At 37.2% G+C, this 15,359-nt stretch overlaps 1 protein-coding gene across 1 annotated transcript in view; it reads right to left on the bottom strand.

Moving 5' to 3' along the window:
* LOC133531899 (uncharacterized) overlaps positions 1–308 on the bottom strand; it is a 57,038-nt gene extending 56,730 nt beyond the window's left edge. Inside the window, exon 1 of the mRNA XM_061870310.1 lies at positions 230–308. The gene's annotated coding sequence lies outside the window, so the exon portion shown is untranslated. The remainder of the gene's footprint in view (positions 1–229) is intronic.
* Positions 309–15,359: the final 15,051 nt, after the last annotated feature.

Below are 15,359 nucleotides of genomic sequence, written 5' to 3'. Positions count from 1 at the left end.
TACCTATTTGCACGTGCATCTTACAACGTTTTTCAGTACTTATGACCCTTTAAATTTTCGACATAGATACATAATGTGCTAATTTAGGCACTAGGGCGGAAAAGTAGCACCATATGTACTGAAAAAATATTTTTCGTAATATCAATATCCAGAGATGAAAATGGGTACTACGTTTGTACGGAGAACCGGTCGTCCCCTTTCCTCTATAAACAATTAGTTAAAAAGGCACCTGGAATCAGAGCCTCCGAGCCTCCTGAAAAGTTTAGTGACGGGCGACTGTGTCTCCTGTGGCACCTTGCAAAGTCCGCTGAAAAATGACAAGGGATTTTAGCGCTCAAGTTATTTGGTTGTCCTAAGTAGCATAAAAAAACCCGGAAAATTTCTAAACGGCTCGTTTTTTTTTCAAGTTTCTTTTTTCAAAAAAACAATACAAATTTCAGATAAAATACTTCCGTAAAAAACGAATAATGCCGTAAAAAACAAGTATTTCTTTAAACTTTATTTTTCAATATATACTTAAGTAAGAATTTAAAGAGGTAGGTTAAGGTTGCACGTCTAATTTGTTAGCTTCTGGCATACGGAAGGTGGAGATAAGGAACGAAATCTCCTTGTACCAAAAAGTGTCATCAAAAAACTTTAAATAGGTGGCGCTACAACACCTAGAGTACTTGAACAAAAAAATCAATCATAGACAGCGCAATTCACTCCGTCAATAACGCCTAGGTTCTCAGCTACTCTAGCGCTACTCTGGAGAGATTTGGAACTATTATTTATAGCTGACAGCTGGACACTTTTGCAACAGTTCTACCATAATATCTTAATTCCACACTCCATATTCTGGCATTTTATTTACTTTGACAATGTCATCTCATCAGTAGCATTGTGTATGCCATATTTAATTTACCTGAATACAAAAGAAAAAAAAACTATTTTTTTTTTTAAATAAAATTCCCGAAAAACAGATTAGTTTTTTCCGGAATTTACATCCTTAGTCCTAAAGGCCTTCTAATATAAGCTGTGCTATCTGCCGCGGACGTGTTTGATCCACTCGGCGGCCAGGCCGGATTTTCTCCAAAGCCTGGACCCAGGGGCCCAAGCAACCTAGCAATGGTTTTGAGATGGAGAAGGGGACCTCCCTAAATTCTAAGTGCTATACCAAAGTCTCTAAATCCTGGTCTATGAGTGGCAGCTGGCAGTGGACGCGCTCCGTTCAGCCACGCATGTTTTAGAGCAAGCCCATAAGAAGATAGATCAGACCAAGCTTAATTGGCAGCCTTTTTCATAGCCGAGCCTGTGCAAGTGTCATAATTTCATTAAAAAAAAAAAAAAAAAAAAAATCATTTATTCTGGTAAAAAAAAACCCTGATTTTACAATTTTATTTTCTTCTGCCAAACTGTAAGACAGTTGGTTGGTTAGATTAATATAAACGTCATAATTTTCTTTTGATTAAAATAACACCTGCACTGTCATGGAGGAGGATCGGGGCGCTAAAAGGGCACACCTGGGACGCCTGGTCGGGCGGAGGCCTATCGGACGTCCCAGATATCGCTGGGGCGATGCTGTTGAAGCGGACTTGCAAATGAATGTCAAACCTAACTTTTATTCTAAATAGTACCCGAACGACATCTATATCTGAATTTTCCTTATCAGAGTATCATTAGCCATACTGATTTTATTCTGCCAGCAGAACTCTTAAGTAATGTAATATTAGATGAATTTTGAGTTAACAATGTGATAAGTGATAATATGTCTAATATGTAAAGTAGTATTAGATATTGTAGATATAAAAAATATACAGCTCTAAGCGAATTTTTATTTTTCTTTTTTTAAGACACATAGTTTGTTTATTATTGCCAGTAACATAATGTTTCTATAACCTTCTGCCTGCAACTTTCAATGAAATGAGCGAAAAATAGATAAAAAGAAAATACAGTTTTCCACGAAAACCCCATGCATAGGGCGATCCTCGTCATAGTAACAAATCATCAGGTTGCCAAGACCTATTGAATGAGACATGTTTCGTTTCCGTTGGTGGGTGGGGACAGTGCCCATACAAATTTGCCCATGGTCCTTTAGGCTCAAGTTTCTTTCAACACTAGTGTACCTAATGTATTTTTTTTTAAACATACTAGTTTTTTATAACGATGTATAGTTTTAAATTGAACTTTAGTTATATTATAATCATTTGTATATACACCTACCTACCTACCAGTGCACTATTATTTAAAATACATACCATTTATTGCTCTGGAACATGATATCAACAAATAATTATAAAAAAGTCACTTATAAAAATGTTTCTCAGTTTGACATCTATGACAATTATCGATGTTTCGTCTTTCTTTTTCTTCTGACTAAATAACATTTTGAGAAAATTAGTTTTTCCTTCTTACAAGACCTAAAAGGTTAGTACCTAAACACGCCGTAGAAGATTGCTAGTCAAATATTTAAAAAATGTGACCAACATCGCAATTATGGAGGGTAGAGGTAAGGATCTCTCTCTCTCAATCTCTTATGGGAGAACTATGGACGGTAGAGAACGGTAGAGAAAGGACGACAATCTTATGAGGCAGAACTGTTGCAAAAGTGACCAGCTGTCAGCTTTAAATAATTGTTCCTAATCTCTCCGGTGGCTCTAGGTAGGCGTATGGGTATTATATGAACCATAGATGTATAATTACATAGAGATGAAATTGGGAGAGGGGCAACAAATAACGCGACTAAATTACATAGGTTGTTTTTGGTATGTTGTCAGGAATGTTAATACGTTATTAATTTTGTCGTATTGCGTATATTCTGTCCCTCACGGGCACGTGCGTATTGCAAGGTCTATGACTATGACATTTCATTTTGGTGTATAGCGGCGCCACGTATTTAATGTATTTTAATGGACACTTTTCATACATAGAGATTTTGCTCCTTTTTGAGAACTGTACCCCTAGTGTAAATTTTACCGACATCATAACGTGACGAACGCGTTTGCGTTAAGTCTCATTTTGTATAGGATTTTGAGTTTCCAAAACGTCCCGCTTGGCGCGCTCTTTCTAAATCCAATACAAAATGAGACTAAACGCAAACGCGTACGTCACGTTTCAAAATCGAATTTATTTACACTAGGGGTACTGTTGCAAAAGTGTCCAGCTGGTAGCTGCAAATAGTAAATAGCTCGTAATCTCTCGGGTGATTGCAAGTAAAATTTGACCCACTTACCGATTTCCAATGAAGCTGAAAATTTTCATACATATGTAAGTCAGGTGACAATGCAATATTATGGTACCATCGAGCTGATCTGTTGATGGAGACAGCCTGTCAGACAGGAGGTGGCCATAGGAACTCTGTGATAAAAACAACGCAACCTAATTGTGTTTGGGGTTTTTAGAAGTGTCTATACAAGTATTAGTTGCATGTGGAAAGAAAAGTACAGTCAGCGATAAAAACTTGTACCAATAAATATTTTTGTACCATTAACATACTCGTATATATCTAAGGACGGGCCTTACGGGCAATGAGAATGGGGCCAGTACAGCACTAACCTAACCTAACGCCGCAACGCGATTGGTTGATGAGTTCGCATCACGCGCGCGATTGGTCGCAACTAGTTGCGTTAGACTGCAGGATTGGCTCGAATTCGTGAGTGACTCCACTGAACTAGCTCCATTCTTAGTGCCCGTAAGGCCCGTCCTTATTCGTCCGTAACTTATTCATACTTACGTGTAATGTAATGATCAAAAGAGTCTTATACGATCCATCTTTTTAATGTTTTCTGCGTTTTAAACTTTACAAAATAAAACTAATAATAACTAATGCTTCACCTAGGGGTCTGAAGATCCCTAAGGGCCACTAAGCCCACAATTATAGCACCACACATCAAATATCGTTTTACCGTCCGTAATGGCGGATACACGCAATTCGCTTGAGTGATACTACTTCTTTTTTAGGGGTCCTTGGATAGGGGTAATAACTAAACCCAGAGATGAGTTAGGGTTAAAATGATTTTATGAAAAATCCTGGTTTTACAAGCTTTTATTGACGACTGTACTTTATTTATACTTTGCACAAAATATATACAACTGTGTATATGTACGTGCGGATTTAATGCCAAATGGCATTCTCTATCTATCAACCATAGGACCAAAAAGGGATTAAGATACCTATAGGTAAATATAGGTAGATTTATAGTCTGTTTCACAAAGGAAAGTATTAGATAGCTAATTAACAAATAAATTAACTGCCAGATAAAACTTCCTGCAAAACTTAGCACTTTATCTACCAGTTGATCTTATTTGAAGATTGTGAAACGCCAACGATGACTGATAGCAAGTCGGTTATTCGGGACTTTTATACTTGGACATTGTGAAAGTTTCAAAATCTCCAAATATTAACAGACTCTAAATCTACCTAACCTATAGGAATTTCAATCCCTTTTTGGCCCTATGGTTGACTGATTAAAAAACATCTGATTCTGTCGCTGACGTAACTTAATAGTTTTTTAGGCTAGGCTAACGCAATATTATAGTTTATATTTAATGAAAGATAAATGCCATAAAAAACAGACTGTACTTGTAAGAGTAAGGGTACAGGGTACAGACTCCAACCAAAAAGTTAAAGATGGCGCGATATAAAAATTTACAAAAAGCTGTCTAAATTTCACTTATTTTAAATTGCATATCGTTACCCTGCCTACCTTCTTCTCCTTCCCTTAGTCCCAGTTTTATCTGGCGTTGGGACTCCTTGTACGGCGGCGCCAGGACTCTCTATCCTGAGTTGTCATAGGTTCTGCCTACGATACAAGTATAATATTAGCATAAAATGGCGAGTAAAACTTTACGCAGACGTATATATATTTGTAGTTGTATATCGTCGCCTAGCACCCATAGTACAATCCTTGCTTTGTTTGGGGGTAAAACGTTGTATGATACATTTGCGAATAGGTAATTCGCAACTCGTGGTGGTTAAGAACAATACCTTCGGTCGTGTTTAATTTATCGCCATTCGTTGCCAATTTTCTACTTTTCACACTCGTTCACACTATTACTACGCCACTCCTACATGGAAATACGGAACCATTACATACAACCTAAAACTCAACCGCCATTTTTTTATTACACTTATTTTACTGGCACTTTATTTACGCCGGTTACAGAGAGGAGAGTTATGACTTTGATCCCTAAATGTTTTACTGTACTTTATTATAGAATGTTCAACTTTATGTGGTTATGGTATTTAATATCGGTTTCATGTTTCTGTATATCACTAGTTTTTTATTTATTTATCCAAAAACACTTAATTTCAATTTCAATATTTATTTGTAACCAAAGTAAATAAATGATAACTACTAGGACCCGGATAGGGCTTAGCAAAATAAATAATATTCCTAATATAGATTTCATTAGCAATACATAATTATGTCATTCATTTATATTTTTAGGTAAAATAAAATTGTTCGTCTGTTTCTGTATTGAGGTGTACAATAATAGTATATTTGTATTGTATTGTTCGTCAAAACTTAAATAAATCAAAAGGTATGAAGCAAAATGAACTACAATTATGATAATAATAATGGTAAAACATTGTAAAAATAATTTAGTAAAACATTTGTATTAAGCATTAGTAAAATTGTGAAAGTAATAAGAAAAATAACAATACGGGTACTTAATACTTTTCATTGCATAGGTAAACAGCAAGCGAAAACCGCGTAGTACGGTCTGCCGCCATTATTGCTTGTTTACATTCTGGTTTCTTAGTTATCTAAATAACGAGGTAAGAATAAGGTATATAAGCGTCTAGTTTACGCGAAATGTTGATTTATTGTACTTAAATAATACTTTTTTATAGCCTACATTGTGTCCCACTGTGGGGCAAAGGCATCCCCTGTCATTCGTCACTCGTCACGGCTTTGTGCATGCCAGTCGCCATAAAATGAGTCCAGGTCGTCACGCCATCTCGTATTTGCCTCTGCCTCTGCCTCGTGTGATCTGTGGTGCTCATTCGGTCGCTATTTTGGCCCAACTGTCCGGGTGCATGTCTGCGTGTGAACTATTACTTATGAAAGCCAGAGGATGTAAAAGATCTTATATTTATTAGATAAGTTCTCATTTAGATATCGTTTGTATGTCGTATAATTGACGGAAGCAGCTCGATTCGGGCAACCAATGTCACTTTGACGTTAGAAATATCGTAGATAGATCTTATTGGGATCACAGCGGAATCGAAATAAACGTCAATTTTGACATGTAGTTTAGTTATCGATCTTTCCAAGATCTTAAACGTGTCTTAATCATTCTTCGAATCTGGCCGTTATTTTGCAAAAGTGTTTTTCAATAAAAAGACACGTTAAAAATGTTAAAATCGCTCACCTTCTTTATGATGCTAAAAAAACGACCTATAGTGGGTGTGGGACATATTTCTTTAGGGTTCCGTACCCCAAGGGTCAAACGGAACCCTAATACTGTGACTCCGCTGTCCGTCCGTCCGTCCGTCTGTCACCAGGCTGTATCTCATGAACCGTTATAGTTAGCCAGTTGAAATTTCTACAGATTATGTAAAAACAGAATAAAATAAATACTTAAGGGGGCTCCTATACAAAAAAGTGATTTTTAGATAATGGTACGGAACCTTTCGTGCGCGAGTCAGACTCGCATTTGGCCGATTTTATTTATTTTATTGATTGTGTTTTTGACGGTTGGAAGCTGCCAAATACTATGAAAACATCGTCACACTTTAGCTTATATTTCCACCAAGTCGTGCGTTAGCGTTGCTTGTACTTCCCCTACCACCAGCGTCGCACATAGGTAATACAAATTTTGAAAATGGTCTCAAACTATTCAAGATCTCGAAAAACTTGACTAAAATTAAACTTTTATCAAATTTAATCAGCTTTCGTTATGTGTAAGTAGTCATGTCGATAAGACGCAGTTTCGAAGATATAAGTGAATAACCGACAAAATGGGACCTTCAAACCTCTCCCCCCTCCCTCCCCCCAGCTCAAGGGCTACGGCCGGCCGGAGAATTTTGATATTATGTTCACCTCCTAACTAGTCTAACGGTAGTCTAACTACGGAGTCAAAAATTGTGTTCCAAACATTTCCTTCTATACCTTCTTATTGCTTGGCCTACTAACAACAGTATGGATATTTATATCTGAACTAATTTGATTGATTGGATTGAATTGAATTGAATTAAAAAAAAATCTGAAATAACTTACGGCCCGATTCGAAGAATGATTAAGACACGTTTAAGATCTTTGAAAGATATTTAAAAGATCGATAACTAATCGATATATCAAAATTGACGTTTATTTCGATTCCGCTGTGATCCCAATAAGATCTATCTACGATATTTCTAACGTCAAAGTGCCATTGGTTGCCCGAATCGAGCTGCTTCTGTCAATTATACGACATACAAACTATATCTAAATGAGAACTGATCTAAACCAGAACTTATCGTTATCGTATCTCATTCTTCGAATCGGGCCGTTACTACAGTTTAAAATAACTTTCCAGATGTTCAGAACCTTTTCAATCGCACTTGATTTATATTCCCTGCACACGCTACCGCTAAATGGAATTTAAAAGCAAACGCGTATTTGGAGCGCTTTATGTGAGATGTGAACCAGTCAATATGTATTATATAAAAATTAAATTGTATTTACAAATACGGGTATTTTTTATTACAATACTTTATTGACACAACAATAAACAAGTATGTAAAACATAATAAAACACTTAAATTAAAAACTTATAAAAAAAAAATTGGCCTAAGTCGAATTCGCTAGGTAGGGTGCCCAGAAGGCTGGCCACATTCTGGTATTTGATTTGATGAAAGGCTATGCTTATTAGTTATTATGGTTAAATAAGCTTTAGTTGGAACAATATCATTTTGAGCTGTATTTCTTACCTGGCAGTCTAGGTATTTCCAGTCACAAATACTCACTACCGAGTAAACCATACCCACGACTTGCAATTTATAGATTTTGTAAAACCTGTAATTAGATTTAGATTTATTTATTTTCATAACGATAAATTACACTATAAATTATTCTTAGGTTAATCTATATGAATTTACATTATGATCGTCAATGATTTGGCATGCAAACATATAATTATAAAACGTCAATAATAGTTATATAAAAAAATCTTGTTAAGATTGTACATATTTACCTACATTATTCTTTAAAAATACAGAATTGAACTGTCGCTTGCGATATTTCCGGACCGATACGACCTTCAAGTTCAAACCTTCAAGAAAATAACGTACTCTCAACTTAAAGGCACTTAATACCCCTTTGATGTTGGGTGGTGCTGGTATTTCGTTTGCTCGTTCGCCTCCTATATTATAAAAAAAATGCAGCTTTAAAGTTAACAGTAGCGTCCTGATATTTTTTCTCACAGCAGCAATAACTCCAGTAGCTGATGTATATTTGCATAACCCGGTCCAACTAGGTGGGCCCACAATCGAGAAACGTAATAGATATCTACGCGTTCAAAATAAAAATAAAATTATTTTATTTTTTTTATTTTATTATTTTATAACTCCAGTATCTGATGTATATTTGCATAACCCGGTCCAACTAGGTGGGCCCACAATCGGGAAACGTAATAGATATCTACGCGTTCAACAGTACACCACTCTTATACGATTTCAACTTCTCCGTTTTTTGACGGGATTTTTACAAGAGAAATACTCATCACTCATGATGTTCGTAAATTCTATTTGTATGTTTATGTTATGTATTTCTTTAACATGATTTATATGGAATAAGCCTGAAAAAAAATGCAATGCAAAAAAATCTCGATAGTTTTAAAGTGTATGTTTTTTTTACAAACATAATATTTTGCACTTATTTTTGGGATAAAACTGATATAAAAAGCGACTCTCGTGCTACATGGTGTTTTTTTTTAAATTATGCTTAATAGTGGCTCTTCAAGACATTCCAAAAGTCAAAATCCAAAAGCTGGCGATTTCTACAAAAAAGTTTGCCGAGCCCTGCCTTAAACGGTGTATTTTCCCTATTTTAAGATAAGATAAAATACATTTTTTTCGTGACAGTCATAAACATGTACGAACATGTACAGGCAACAAAAACAGAAGAACATTACGTGCGCATTACGAAATGGATCCAACTCAGCATAAAGTTACTATGAAGCCAGCGCTGGTCATCATTTTACCAACATTTCAAAAACTATCTTCGAGTGAGACATGCAATACCTGATCCCAGTAATAAGCGTGCTCAACCAATATTTGACAGCTGAGTATGTCGTCAACAAGCTTAGTTGATCCAGGCTTAGGAGAGATTTGACAAGAATATAGTGCGGGCGTGCTGAAATGGCTCTTGTCTTTAATTTTTGAAAATCAAAAGCCAAGTTAAGTGTAATTTGAGTTTTTTATATAGGCGGCAAACTAGCAGCATCACCTAATAGTAACCAGTTACCATCGCCAATGAACACTGTAACACCAGAGGGGTTACAAGTGCGTTGTCGGACTTAAGATAAAACTGAGACTGTCGCTAACGCTTCAGTCAACGTATTAATACGGGGACCTATGCTCATGCTTCGGTCAAAAATGCTTAACTGAGGAATGAACATATTTATTTCCGTGAGATATAGGTATATTTTATATTTTGAAACGGTTTACTCAGGTACTTTACGTCGAAGATTATTCGAGAAGGGGACGGATTATTGGAGAGGGGGACGGGTCGAAAAAAAGGGGGGGAAGAGATAGCGCCCGAATATTCGAGATGTTTCACTTCATAAAGAAAAGTGAAGCCATGACGTTATCACGCGGGATTTGCGTCGGTTCGCCAATGCGTGTTCCAGTTGAAGCTACTCTTTATGGGGCAAAACATGTTAACCAATATTTGACTTGAAATACGTTAGTGACATGTTCGTATACTTTATTTAATTTCTGTTACAAACTGTTATTGCCAATTGTATTCTACTTACACAATTAACAGTTCATAATACGTGTATTTTAAACCAAAACCATATTTTACAAGCTTTTATTTACTTTCACCTGACCATTGTCTATTTGTAATCAAATCTTGCAAGTTAAATTTGATCTACTTCCCGGTTTCCGATTGAGCTGAAAATTTGCATACATATATATGTCGGGTGACAATGTAATATTATGGTACCATCGAGCTGATCTGATGATGGAGACAAGAGGTGGACATAGGAAATCTGTGATAAAACAACGCAACCTACTTGTGTTTGGAGTTTTTAGAATTTTCTCGATGAGTATTAGTTGCCTGTGGAAAGAAAAGTACAGTCAGCGATAAAAGCTTGTACCAAAAATGAAATTTTTGCCAAAAACTTATTTATTTTATTAATCAGTTTGTTGAAGAGCTAATTGGTTTTCGAGTCTATTACTGAGTAAACAAGCAGTGTCAGCTAGGGCGACAACGTTTATCTCTCCACAGACACTGCATCACCTGGCACACAAACGAAGAGACACAGGGTTGCCCAAGACCTATGGCTCTCTCTCGATCTCACCGACTAGATCCGCGGGAAAGACAAGTCAATGCGCGCGGAGTCGAATCGGCTGCAGGTGCATAACGGTTGGCCCAGAGCCGGGCTGTTTCAAGTGTTCCTTCTTTGTTGCTATCTCTGTTAAACCGATCGGGAAACAGGAACCGTATAACTTTCGTTAAACAGGAGAACCACGTTGAAGAGCTACTATTTCAAACACTACAAGCATGTGTAAAAAAAATCTAAGGCGAGTAGCCAATTCTCGGCACACTGACTATAACAGCCGTAAAAAAGAAGTACAATCGTAAAAATGTCTTGTCTCACTCCGTCGTATTACACATCGATACCTCGATACATGGTCCGTTGTGAGACAGAAGAGGTAGCGGAAAGCAAAAATGGTAATATGCATACTTACCTTAGGTGTATTCCCATCTGTGTTCCGAACCGAAGCCGAAACTCCGGTTTCGGCTTCGGTTCCGATAAAACCACCTCCATAACATCCCTAGTTTGAGGTCCGGGGAAGGAAATAGTATAGTTCTTATCAATCGTCATCATACCACGTAGACGAACACGAGTAGAAGCTGCTTCAACTTAGCGTTTTCCCGGTCTAGCGCCAGGGTCCACTTTCCTACTTAATCTTCTCCATTTTGCCCGGTCTTCGGCATCCTCAGGTGTGAGATTGTTCTCTTCCATGTCCGCTGTCACGACCTCCAGCCAGCGCTTCTTAGCCCTACCGCGGCCACGTGATCTAGGGCCTTGGACAGTGAGGTTGAGGCATCTATTTCCGACGTAGTCTACTGGTCTGCGGCTTATATGGCCATACCATCGGAGGCGACTTTCCTGCAGCATCTGCAACGTCACGGATTTACGAGTAGAAGCTGGTAAAAATAAACAATAATCCGCTTCCTCTTTCACCTCAAGCCCCCTAATTTGTAGGGTAACACCCTCGACCTACACGTATGGGGTAAACCAACCATTTTACGACCGTTCCGGACCACGCTAGCCCCACGTTCCCACAGCTCACCTTAATGCGTCAATAATATCTACACTACTTTCAACTTTGTTGCTTTGCTATTAAGATTCACAAAGTTGACTTTTTTGGGATGTTTTTTCGTAATTGAATCCATGTTATCGATTTCATTGGGGTTCTGTAGGCCTAAGGTTTTATTAGGGTTAATAGGCAAGATCACCTTGTTCGTCGTTGCCACATTGGATAGAAAAGTCTATTATTTTGGGAAATTACATGGCACGGTATTGAAGCTTACGTTGATATTCTTTCATGATTTCATTTATAATAACAGCATACATATCACTATAACTAGCTTAAATCTAAAGCAATAGGGATTTATTTTCCTTTTCCATCCTGTGTACATCGGTCGAAATTATTAATTAAAATATTAAAATACATCGACATTTTTATACTTGGATCTATTGTTCTTTTGACGTGATATCATTATTTATGGGAATCTGGACCCTGAGCATTGGAGGGTCTGCCATCTTGTGGCCTGAATCGGAACCATAAACATGCACATGTACACGTCACGTGTTTTCTTGTGCATAGTAGGTTCTGCCATCTTGTGGGCTACATCGGAACAAAAAACATCACATTTACGCCTCGCGCCAAAAATCTGACGGCTCCTGTGGTGACAGTTCATGCACGCTCCCTATATAAATAAAAATAGTAAATTTTGACATTCTAATTATTATTCCAATCTATTTTATTTTGAATTTGACATGTTAATTTATTAATTATGTTTATATTCATTATTTCAATTATTATTGCAATATTATTTATTATTCATATTATGTTTGGATTTGATTTTAATCATTTATAATTTTAATATTAGTAAGGATTTAAATATCAACGCGATTTTACTGTTGTTACATCTAACAACAGTTACACGAAAAAATTACCAATAATAACTTACCGTAAGCACCATAGGTGTGCCCCAGACTATCATGCCCCACGCCGGAGCGCGGGGCACATAAACATAATAAAATTAGACGCGGCCGTAAACAAGCCGGAATCGAACCCGGACCTGAGCGGCGCGTGTTATTTATGTGCGTCTGTCACTCACATATTAGCTACTAGGGGTGGCAATAATTTTGTTTCAAGCAAAAAAATATTGCCGCATTTAGATATAAGTTTGTACCGATTTTAACAGAACAAGGAGGTATCACTATTTTAGCGGTAATAATGCCTTTATCACGTACCAAGTGTAAGGGCAAAGTCAATATAATATATCGAACCATAATTAGTACAATCGGAATTGAACAAACCTCGAAATCTCTTGAACAGTCCTGAAATTTGGTATGTATGTAAATTAAAGGGCCCTTTTCATGACCACACCATTTATTTGACATTTGGGGACCTGTTACTATCATTTCGCTACTAGCCATCACGGTTCATGAGGTACAGCTTGGTGACAGACGGACATATAGGCAGACAGACGGACGGACAGCGGAACCCTAAAAATGTCCCCGCCGGGAACAATTGGGAATAGATGTTTACGTATAAATTTTACTTTTGGGCATTTTGGCAACCCTAGTGAGGCCTACCCTAAGATGATATTCGGCGGCGCTCGGCGGTGTAACCTCGTTCTTTATTCACCCGTCCCAGGTTCGAGTCGTGTTTATGACCATGTGCCTTTTGTTTTTTTTTACCTTAATTAAATATTTACATCTACATCTGGAACCTTGTATTATACGGTAGCGAAATGTCGACAATGCTTCAACGCGATAGAAAACGTCTTGAAGCATTTGAAATATGCTGTCGTATGAAGAAAATAAGATGGACGGAAAAAGTAACTAACGAGGAGGTCTTGACTAGAGTTCGAGGAAAGCGGTGCACATTGAGAACCAAAGAGGAAACCTGATGATCCCATCATAGAAGGGAAAGTCGAGGGAAAGAGGAAGAGCGGAAAGCCAAGAACGACATACATGGACCAAGTGAAGGAGAAAGTGAACGTCGTGTCGTATCAGGCTGTTAAAGGAAAGGCCAAGGAAAGAAATACCAGGATATTACTTCACCGACAAGAGGGCAGCCTTTAAATTTCTGATGATGAATTAAATATTTACAAATTCTGTCTCTAGCCCTTTCTTAGACCTGACTTACGATGGGAGGGAAATGTTTTTTGGGTTAAAAACTGCAACGATTCTATCTTCTCATCTTAGCGTTTTCCCGGCCGTTGTGGAGTTGAAGGCGTGGATTGTCACCTTGGCTAGGCACCAAACGCCTTCTTCAAAATTCAAACTTCAACGTTTAATTACTTACAACGTTTTCATTTGTATCCTTTTATTTTAATGTAATGTAGATCAACTAAATAATTGTTATTTGTACATTTAATTTCACGTAAGTATTTTAATTACTGACATGTAAAATTCTTATATTTTACCAAGAAACGAGAATGAGTATGAGTACGAGTATTCAGCAAATATGCCACAAAGGCACTTTTACACGTCTACATAATGGACTTAACATACATGCAAAAAAAACACATCGACAATTATAAAATACAATTAACTTCAAACCTTCAAGAAAAGAGCGTACTCCCATCTTAAAGGCCGGCAACGCACTTACAACCCCTCTGGTGTTGCAGGTGTCCATGGGCGGCGGTAATCGCTTACCATCAGGTGATCCGTCTGCTCGTTTGCCTCCTCTACCATATAAAAAAAAAAAAAAAAAAAGAAACAGAAAATATCAATTTTAGAAAAAGGTCACTTCTGTGAAAAATGCGATAAAAGTTAAAGACTCTGGTACATAGATATCACGTTTTTCTTATTTGAGTTTCAAGCACTGAAAAATGTATCCCGCCTGTAAAAGCGCCGCATCAAAATTAAATTTAGATTCCCTTAAATTTGAAATGTCATCAGGAAAGACGCGGACGAGTTTGATGTAAAATGTGTATGAACTATGAACCGTCTGGTCGCAAGGTGTAGTGTTTCGGAGACTCCGGGGCAAACCGCCGAATCCAGACACAAGACCAGTACCCCTAGTGTAAATAAATTCGATTTCCAAACGTGACGTACGCGTTTGCGTTTAGTCTCATTTTGTATTGCATTTCGAAAGAGCGCGCCAAGCGGGACGTTTTGGAAACTCAAAATCCTATACAAAATGAGACTTAACGCAAACGCGTTCGTCACGTTATGATGTCGATCAAAGTTACACTAGGGGTACTGAGGATTCAACAGAGCCACGCCGTTTGTCGCCTAAATAGTGATTTTTTTTAAGTTCATAAGTACTTGACAGTTGACACATGTAGAATATTATAACAAAATTTAGCTAAATGGATAAAAAATGAACCATCCATTTAAAAAAGTGAGATTTATAAAATTATATTCAGATTTTTTAAAAAATACAAGGCTCCCAAGTCTATAAATAAAATCTACTTTCTTAAACAAAAAAGAAAATAGTACCATTCGATTTTATTGACACTCTTACATTTTATTGAAAAATAAATTGTATGACAACTATACACATTAAACGTAATATTTCAGGGTCAAAATTGATTTTCCATACATTTAGGATAGACTAATGTAATCTGGCGTCACATTACAATATAATTTTATTAGAGGCGTTTTAATCGTCGAGTATAAGCGTCAGACTTCAACTCTCATTTCTGACCTTTGTGTTGCTTAAATGCCATGAATCCTATATAGACATTTGATCCTCAGGAAAATCAAGATCGATTGACATTATTCACAAAAAACTGTCAAGTAGTTCTAATCCTACCTGCGGGACAGCCGCAACAGTCTCCTGGCAGTTATAGCTGACAGGCTTGGTAGTCAGCTTCTTGTGCACTGGACCAGGGTACACTCAGTGGTAGCTACATATACGTGACCCACATGAGTGTATGTAGTTATTACTGGTGTATAGGCCTGGCTCCAGTTAA

Source organism: Cydia pomonella, chromosome 26 (assembly GCF_033807575.1).
Source record: "Cydia pomonella isolate Wapato2018A chromosome 26, ilCydPomo1, whole genome shotgun sequence".
Lineage (NCBI taxonomy): Eukaryota > Metazoa > Arthropoda > Insecta > Lepidoptera > Tortricidae > Cydia > Cydia pomonella.
This window is presented reverse-complemented; position numbering and strand designations above follow the sequence as displayed.